This window comes from Amblyomma mixtum, chromosome 3 (assembly GCF_055824585.1).
Source record: "Amblyomma mixtum isolate Tamu chromosome 3, ASM5582458v1, whole genome shotgun sequence".
NCBI lineage: Eukaryota > Metazoa > Arthropoda > Arachnida > Ixodida > Ixodidae > Amblyomma > Amblyomma mixtum.
In genome coordinates, this window is record NC_143014.1 from 369,920,593 (window position 1) to 369,930,434 (window position 9,842).

The 9,842-nt window shown below is 43.5% G+C and overlaps 1 pseudogene; it reads right to left on the bottom strand.

Moving 5' to 3' along the window:
- Window positions 1-2,239: 2,239 nt before the first annotated feature.
- Window positions 2,240-9,626, bottom strand: LOC149356744 (uncharacterized; annotated as a pseudogene).
- Between the last annotated feature and the right edge of the window lie 216 nt (window positions 9,627-9,842).

A 9,842-nucleotide genomic window follows, 5' to 3' on the forward strand; every position in this document is an offset into this window, starting at 1 on the left:
CTGGAAGTGTCAACATCCATTCAACGAGTATTTCATGGCTTGCTTGCTCTAAACAACATTCCAGTCAGAGCACTTGCTTCAGTAATTCGAGCTGAGACTGGAGTTGCGACCATGGCGAATTATTTCAAGCAAGCGGGCCCAGTCAGCCGAGAAGCTGACAACATGTATGTCAGCACGCTTTCTTCCTGTGCACATTACTTTGCGTGTAGATACGGACACTGCCTCCTGCATGCATTCTACTCTCCTTGTGGTCAGTGCTATGCGATGGTAGCAATATGTCCGGTGACTGTACAGTACATTGCTGTCTTCAGCACTGTCCTTTCAGGGGTGATTTCTCATATGTAAAAGTTATTTCATCTTTTATGTCCTTGCGTAGGAGCAAGCGAAGCAGTTAATTTCTAATGTTTAGGTGATCTTATGCAAGTAATCTTATGACGTCAATAGTATTCTTTGTTGATATGTGCACTCAGTATGCTTGTAGAGAATGTGGGAAGTTTAAACTTCGCACATTTTAAGTACCAATGTGCAGTGGCGCTCATGTTTGCTTTCTGTAATGTTCCGTTGTTTTGCAGAGTTGCGAAGCCTTATGGAGTCGTTAAAGACTACTGGTATGGCCGGTGCTGCAGTGAACAGCAGCGAACCTGGACTCTCTGGCCATCCCGTAAGTTGTAAACAACTGTTGCAGTGAAATTTCGTTCAAACTGTAGCCTTTTATTCGAGACATCTGGTGCTCACAATCAACAATGGGCCTCCTTGATTATCCACCCCTGGCTGCCCGCGAGCTGGCAGAGTGCGGAGCCAGGTGCTTGTTTGTCTTTGGTTGCTCTGCGCACTTCCAGTGGCTTGCCAGAAAACATTCATTTTTCTCTGGTATTTACCCCCAGCTATCAGTCGAGATTTGCTGATACCAATTCGGTCAGGAAATACTTTAAGACACACGGTAATATAAATTTACGGGGCCGCGGGGCTCATCTAGGCTGTGCAGAAAATTTCGACTCAACCAATATTTTGAGCTTTCGAGCTAACTAAGCTGTATTGTACTATTCTTGCCGCTCGTTTTCCTTGGTATACTAAAATCACTTGCAATATCTTCATTAACGAAAGCTAGCCAAACAAAGCGGAATGGGAAGATTTTAGCGATGCACGATATCATTTATGCCATTGAAAAACAAAAACCCTTAATGCAACGAAGTTTGCAATGTAACAGAGTTTTTCCAAAAATTACTACTTCGCTATTTCGACGTTCAACTGTAGTCATTTGCTGCAGTGCTTGGTTCATTTGTCGTGCTGTTTGAGTACTGTCCTTAATGTAAATCTCTCGTTTGAACTGCGGTATTTGCAAGGGAATGTAGTGTGCACAGCAGAAATGTCAGAAGCTTGGGCAATTCATGGAAACAACCAGCAGATAGTCCGGCTTCACAACACACATTTATCATGGTGTTTTATAAACGTAGCTTCAAAATGACAAAGCGTACTTTTACACCCTTCTGCAAAGACACTCACCAACTGCTAATGAACGGCTGCCTCCATGGGTACTCTGTCAAAGATGAACATAATTTTGTAGGCATTGCTTAAATGTGTTTTTAGGGGCCGTGCTCTAGATCTGTACCCCCAGCCTGGAATCTCCCCATGCGGTGTTTTAAAAAAAAGTCGCCTTCGAAATGATAATTTAACAAAACTTCTGTTTGGGCTAGATGGTGCACAGCTTGTTTTGAAACGAATTCAAGCGCACAACAACACGGACACTAGAGAGGAAAGACACTGGACAGGCGCTATTGCCGTCAGTAGACGAAGGGGACGAAGTACATACAAAAGAGCCCTCATATTTCGATAGATAATTTAACAAAACTTCTATTTGGGCTAGATGGTGCATAGCTTATTTTGAACCGAATTCAAGCGCACAACAACACGGACACAAGAGAGGAAAGACACTGGACAGGCGATAATAGCGCCTGTCCAGTGTCTTTCCTCTCTTGTGTCCGTGTTGTTGTGCGCTTGAATTCATTTCAAAAGAAGCTTCGAAATGACTTTCCTCATGAAGGGGCAACATTGTAGGTGCATTTTGAAATCGAAAACTGCTTTGCAAGCTTTTGCTTTCATGTATTCCTATGGCACTAAGGCTACTTTCCAACCCCTGTTGGTTCCGCCTGCTGCTAACCACCTGCCACCGTGATCATTCCGTTGTATATTGCCACCATGCCTGCGCTAGGCTGAGATTGGTGCGAAATACCCTTGTGACTCAGATTGGTGTAACTGGCCCCAGCTGCTCTGTGAAAAAAGGCATAGTTCATTGACCCTGAGCTCGAGGTGAGCGCTCAAATAGGGTCAGCTGAGTGCAGTCAGAGTGCCCGATTTCGACCAGCAGACTGTATTGTTGCCTCTCGGAGCACTGTGAAACAGCTAGCTGAAGATATATGCCATTAGTGTTAGCCAAATTTATGCGCGCGCTGCGCTCCGGGCTGGCTGCGAATATTAAGGCGGAAGCCTTTAATGTCTCATCGTTGTAAGCAGCAGTTGTCGACAGAAAATGTCACGCTTTTCAATTGGTGGAAACGGTCGTGACGTCACAGTGCGCGAATTTCAAACGGGGCCAATTGTACTTTGGCTAGTAACCATGCAACCAATTGAAGGGATCGTATAGTGATGCTCCAAGTAAGTGGGACTGAGCTTAGTTAATTACCCAATTAGCCTAGTTAGCTTTACTAGTCAGGCCATATTGTCACGACCAGAGGAGCCGTGAAGGTAGACGTCGGGAAGAACCCAAGACCGGGAGCCTTCTTTTAATTATGGAGCCAGCTTCCAGGACACAGAACAGAACAGCGCGCCACGAGAGCCCACCGCCGCTTCGTCGTCGTCTTCGACTCAGCGCGGAGGCCGCGCGGCGCGTTGGGCGCGTGGCAATATAAATAAATAAAACCGATTAAGAAATTGGTCGAGCTCAGGAATCGAACCCCGGTCTTCGGCGTGAGAGACGAGCACGCTATCAACTCCGCCATGCCAGCTCGATGGTATGGAATGAACAAAGGCGCGTCTAGTGAATACGGTGTCTTCACTCACTCTCATCCTCCTCCATTCACTTCCGGCGAGATTTAGGTGTCCACCGACAAATGAGAGACAGATACATTTCCTTTCCTCAAAAACCAATTTACCGACGAGCGAGGCGTAGAACCGAATGGGCGATGGCGTTCTATGGACTCCTCGGCAGCGTTGCAAGACGCTGTCGCGTTCCACTCTTAGGGGCGAAGCTTAACATCTTAACCACACATCAGTGACCACACTTTAGGTCAAAAAAGTGCCCCCCTGAATTTTGTGAGACAGTTACTGCGTAATTTCCTTTCCTCAAATACAATTTTCATTTTCTTCATTACGGCTCCTCTTTATCTATCTTCTTTCACTCCCACTTCCTCCCTTTCTCTACGGTGCGGTTCAGGTGTCCACCGAGATGACAGAGAATTACTGCGCCATTTCCTTTCCTCAAAAAGCGTTGCTACCCTTCTGAAGTTCAAAGGGCAAGGCATCGCGCCGAACGGGTGGTGGCGTTCCGTGGACTCCCTGGCAGCGCTACAACGCGCTGTCGCGTTCCACTCCTAAAGGCGAAGCTTAAGCGTCATTAATTAGCAGTTAATTAGTATTCATGCATTAATCAGTAATTAACCATTAATTAGTGATTTGTCATCACTTAGTAATTAGTACTCAATTATATGTGACGCCACCAGTGCCACAGAAACAGCGAAGGTGGTGCGGAAAGCGCTTCCGCCTCTACCCACTTTAGACAGTCAAAGTGCCCCCTGAATTTTTTGCCCAGTTTTGCAGCAGAAGACGGTGTTGTTGGTTCATGACGTCACATATTCTACTTCTGTATGTTCGTCACTGCTGCTTGGAGGGGCTTAGAGCCACTAATTTCTAAAGAAACATTTCTAGCTGAAATGCGTGCCCAGAGATCTCGTTCTTTTCTAACTATGCATAATAATGTCGTGGCTCGCAGCTCTAGTGTCAAACCACAATTTGTTGGTAGACCATATCATGACGCCTTTAACTCTACTGTTGGCAAACATTAACAGCTGCACATAAACTGGATTTTCATGGAGGTGCTATCATTTAACATTCTGCGTCTGCAGCAACTAAGGCTGCATTTAAAATTTTTAATGGTGCTGTAGCTGAGGGCTGCATTTGCCGAGTGAAGGTATGTAGAACTTTTATCCACGTATGTATTGTTCAGTGTTGAGGCATGTGGTGTAGTGTGGCACTTTTCAGTGCCTACCTAATGAGGAGTCTTGAGTTTAAATTCTCAGACCCGCCGCTGCCCTTTAGGAGTATGATAACTGAGGCAAATCTTTTAGTTGTGACTGCAATCATAAAAGAGCTATCGAAATAAACAAAGTGGTAATTGAAGAACAAATGTGCACATAAATTTTACTATTAAATAGAATTAGGCAACAAAGTAAAAGAAAAAAAGTACTGCTGCCGCGGTGGCTCAGTGGTGCTCGGCTGCTGACCCTAAAGACGCCGGTTCGATCCCGGTCGCGGCGGTCTAATTTCGATGGAGGCGAAATTCTAGAGGCCCGTGCACTGTGCAATGTCAGTGCACGTTGATGAACCCCAGGTGTTCGAAATTTCTGGAGCCCTTCACTACGGCATCTCATAGCCCGAGTGGCTTTGGGACGTTAAACCCCAATAAACCAAACGAACCAAAAACAGTACTGCTAGGAAGTGGAAGTCACTGTTTCATCCTTTCATATTTCTTTTTAGGGAAGTTAATATTTGACTCAATGATTGCCAAATAAATGACTGTTTTATCTGGTCTCTTTTTTTTAGGTCAGGTTTGGCTCCGTCACCATTCCTGCAATTAGTATGGTAAGGCTCGAAAATTCCCAGCCGTCGGTGTATACACAAGAACTGGCTGCAATGGTGTTTGGAAATGATGTGCTCGCGACATCCTGTCTCAAGGGCTCTGGGACCAACAAACAGGCCCTTGGGAAGGAAGCTGTGGATGATATTATTGGTGCGTATAAGTGTTATTCTTTTTGAGCTATGATGGGCATTCTTTAAAATTGCACCCTGCGTATTAGTGGTGGTGATCTTGGAGCAAGATCTTGTGCTTCAAAACTGAAGAGCTTTGGTTGATTCCCTGTCCCCGCCTATTGCAACCTGGATAGGCATCTCACTCGTGTGCTGTTTGGTTATCATCGTTGTGCAGTGTGTGTTCAGTATCCTGTATTTGGAGTCATACAGCACTGCTGACAGTGGCCACCTACATTGTAAGCCAGGAGCACCATTGCTAATCAGACCAACATAGGGCTGTTTAAGTATTATACAGTCTTATTCACTTCATATATTGTTCTGGTAAATGATGCTGCCACATTTGTCATGGTATTATTTGACTGTGTTAAAAATTAGAAGCCTCATTTAATTGCTTTGTGATTGTTTTCTTCTTTTCCAGTCCACGTCATGTCGAGGTTCCCGAACATGTCGGAGTCGGCAGTGCGGGCGTTTTTACGCCGAAAGTGTAATAACGCGGCATCCGCTTGGAAGAAGTCAAAAGAGACTTATAATTTAGTAAAATAAAGAACTGTGGAAGGAAGTATGTCTTTGACTTACCATGCTTTTTGCTAAAATGATATTGTGCTTTCTAGATTCCTGCGCAAATCTCTTTTTCTGAAAAATGGGTCTATTATGTGCACCTCGGGATCAGGTGAGAAACTGAAGGCTCCATCGCGATTGCCATTACAGGTTGGCGGCTCAGCCCTCGTCCTCATTTCATATAGTGCTCTTCAGGCATTGCAGTTTTTGACTCCAGCTGAGATGATCCTACTTTTGCTTTGTCATTCACTGATCATATTGGGAACGAACCTTCCTAGAGTTTCTAAATGGATGGGATGAATTATCTGCAACTGTTTGCGTCTGTTAAGCGTGGTCATACCTGAGCTGGAAGGCACAGCAGTCTTATCGGCTAATAAACTGACACTTTTGGAATAGAATGCATGATGCAGTTTCAAGCTTTTGCATTTGTAGTAAGCTCTGTATTATTGGATTTTAAATTGTATTTGATCTTGAAAACCAGTACCTACGTCGTTTGAAAGTGATATCGTTTGTAAAGTCCAAGGGACATGAAAAAGGAACCACAGCAAAGAGATCTTGCGACCTTCGTAAGTATTTCTCTTTTTTGGGTTAGTCGACGGCTTTCAAGTTGTCTGCCATATTTTTAATGTTTTGCAGCCGTATTAAGTGTATGTTTCTGGTGCATTTTTTGTACATTCATTTAGCTTCGTGGCGCGTTTTTAACGTTTTGCAGCAGTATTAAATTTATATTTCTGGTGCATTTTTCGTGCATTTATTCAGCTTGGCAGTGCATTTTTAATTTTATGCAACAGTACTAAATGTTTTCTTCTGGTGCATTTTTTGTACATTTTTTTACTCTGGAAAATACACTTGCAAGCGATTTGTACTGCTCTCAAAAATATAACCATCCTATTTCTGGTGCATTTTGAGTGTATTCCAAGGATGGTAGAAATTTATACTTTTGACACATTTTTAGCATACTTCCTGCCAGGCTCAAAAATACGTCATAAGTACATTAATAATGCTTTCAAAGTATACCTACAAGTCTATTCATAGTACATTACCAATATCTTCATAGTAAACCAATATGAAATAAGTATGTTTTTAATGCGTCAAAAATATATTGAGCAGGTAAAAGTTGTATTTTTGATATATTTTAAAGAAATTTCATGGTTGTGCTTCTAGCATACTTAAAAAGCAATAACCATGGTTTTCAAGCATAGTGATAAAAAATGCAAACAAAATACGCAATAAATACAATGTGTTTGAAATACATTTTTAGCACAGAGTTTTTTTGCTAAGGGGAGCTAGTATCCTATTAGTGCAAGTCAACTTCAATATTTCCTCAGAGTCCCTTTACTAAGCATATGGTGACATAATTATGCCTATGTCACACTGCTTATTTGCACAAAAGGACTGCTAATATGACTTTACAGTCACCTGATTTTATTGTTATCTTCAAAATAACTCCAGAAAAGCCAAATGTATTGTGATTCGCTTGGCAGAACCGCCTACCTAACTGCATCTCCTTTATAGCAAAAACCTACATGTCAATGTAAGAAGTAGGACGGCTCAAGTGTCATATTGACATTGGCATGCACCTTGTAGCATTAAATCCCATTTTTGCCCTGCTGACACAAGAAAAGATGCAGAAAAATGGCATATGGCTCTGAAATACAAGATTGATGGCCTGCAATAACTCAGAATGACACCATTCATTTTGTACAGGTTGATGAGGCATTAGTTCTACCGCTTAGGGCACATGGATGCAAGGAATCATATGAGTCATGATCGCATATAATGTAAACCTACAAGTGACCATACCTGTAGTTTTCTTGGCAGGAGGTGGCGTAGGCGGTTTTGGCAGCTCGTACTCAGTGTCACTGCCTGAGGAACCAGAGGCACTATGATGCGATGACTCATAGTTAAAAGGAAGCGTTGCGCGTCTTTTTCTTTTTCCACGACCCAGTTCTTCCTCCTCGCTTTGCATGTCCGAAGTATACTCCAAGTAACGGAGCTTTTCTGAAGCCTTCTCGTGAGTTCCTGAAATAGACAACAGCTTTAGAACCAACATGCGTTTAAAAAAAATAAATGTACTTACTTGCCCAGCTCTTGATTTCGCATTTTGCTTCTGTCCAGTTTTCTCTGGGTGTCACACCCTCGGTTACCAGGCGTCGCAGTCGGTTCGAATTTTTTTCTGGCAGCCAAAATGTCGCGTTGCCATCATCTCTGAGCCATTTTTTATGTGCAATTGCTATACTACTATAGTCTATAGTCTTCATCCGGAAATGCCACAATAGCATAGTCTTTACCTGAACAAAACAACAATTTCCATACAATACACTGCTGGACTAACTCAGCCAGTCGACAGAAAAACTTATTGCGCGCTAATTTTAGTTACTTTTAAACAACAAACAATAAAAAAGCGTAAAGCACAAGGCAAATTGCAAAAGCTTCTCAATTGAGGTGAAGCATAGGCAGCACAGCAAATTTCTTGTCCACGCACACATTTTGCTGCAGTTTCTGAAAGTGGCCAGAACTGGTTGTCTGAAGGCTTTGCTGCAAGATGGATGTTAAGCAGTGAAGAAGAACAAATGTAAGTATAAAGGTCCTCAAGCTTTTGGTACTTTGTTCCAATCAAAACAGGCTTGTGGGTGGCTGCAGAAAGAGCAAAGTTCTCAACCTTCGCAAAACTGCCATCTCTCATCATGCAAGTACCGTCTCTCCTGTTCGTCTTGATGGAAGTGCCATCAGGAAGGATAACAGCTTTGTACTGAGGTGCAATACACCCAAATGGCAATGGCCCGGTATAATGTTGTGCTGACATCTTCCACGCATCCGTGAAGCATCCGGCACTATAAGCAGGCACAGCTGAACTCCCAGTGCTTCCAAATGAATGTGGAAGGAGTGACTGTTCTTCTGTGATCCGATTATACACCTGCTCTAAAGGCCTTTCTGCCTTGCGCACATAGCTTTTAAGTTTTCTCATGTAGTTCTCAAAAGGAAAGGCACTGTAATTCTGCAGAGGCCCATGAACTCGCACATCATCTGCCACGTGAATGAGGCCATGAATGGTATGGGAAACAGCATGCCTCCCATACACTGAAATGAAAGTCTGAACAAAGTGTCTTAAAAGCCTTGCAGCGTAATCCAGGTACTCAGTGCAAAATGATGGGCTCCAAAGGATAGTAACTGCTACATGCAGTGTCATGAAGTTTGCCATTAGAGGCTAAGAAATCTTTGATTTCAATACGACCGACCCAATGTGCAGGAGCAGAAGGCGAAATTCTGAGGCTTTCCATTCGTCAATTTCTGAGAGGCTGCGGGGTTCTCTAGGCATATATAACGGCACATAATGGCGAATTTCCATGTTCGCTGCTGACACTGAATCTTTATGTGCGCTTCCTAAGCGGTAATCTTTGTCGCCTTTAAACCAAAGAAGCACAAGCTTACGCACGACACCCAAACAGATGAGATGCATGTAGTCAAGTGGTACTTGGCGAACGATGTCTATTGGCAGCTCCTTAAGAACTGTTTCTGCAACTTGGTGCTCTTCTTGTGCTGCAGACCGGAAGCTGTTATTGGTTCGAAGTGGTGCATCAAGCTCAGGGAAGCACATCCTTCCTTTCAAGAAATCTCCCTCAGTTGTGCACTTTGGGCAACTAAAGTACGCACAGTGTCCTTTGATGCCTAAAATAAATGATTTGGCTGGTGCATCACAAATTATAGCACCAATTTGAACTTGAAGCAGGTGATTTTGAACAAGAACACCCTCATTTAGAATCCTCTTCAAGTCAGACACAAACTCCCTGAGAAAGACCTTTGCATCAACAGGCTTGCACTGGCCATAGTAAGTGCCAGCCACAAAAACATCACTTCCTTCGCAGTTCCCTGCACGGCAAAGAATTGGCCAGAATTGGCCAGAATTGGTCTTTACTGCTTTTCGTCAAAGGCAAGCCATCAACATTAACCTGCAAGATCACTGGATTAGGAATATTCTTTACATGTTGCAGTGCTGCTCGAATTCCATCTCCCAGAGGAAAATGGCAGTGCTGACCGGAACCCATGGCCTTCACATTTTGAGCTACTCTTGGCGTAGACAAAAGTGATCGAGCAGAGGTTGGCAACTCAGAAAAGCATGAGTGTTCACGCAGTATTATTAAAAGCTTTGTGAGCGTGCTGTGAGGAACAGCTCCCTCCAAACTCCACTGCCGCAGCTTTTCCTTCAACAGTGATAATTCAGACTGCTCTGAATGGAACAAATCACCAGAATCAGAAGCTGC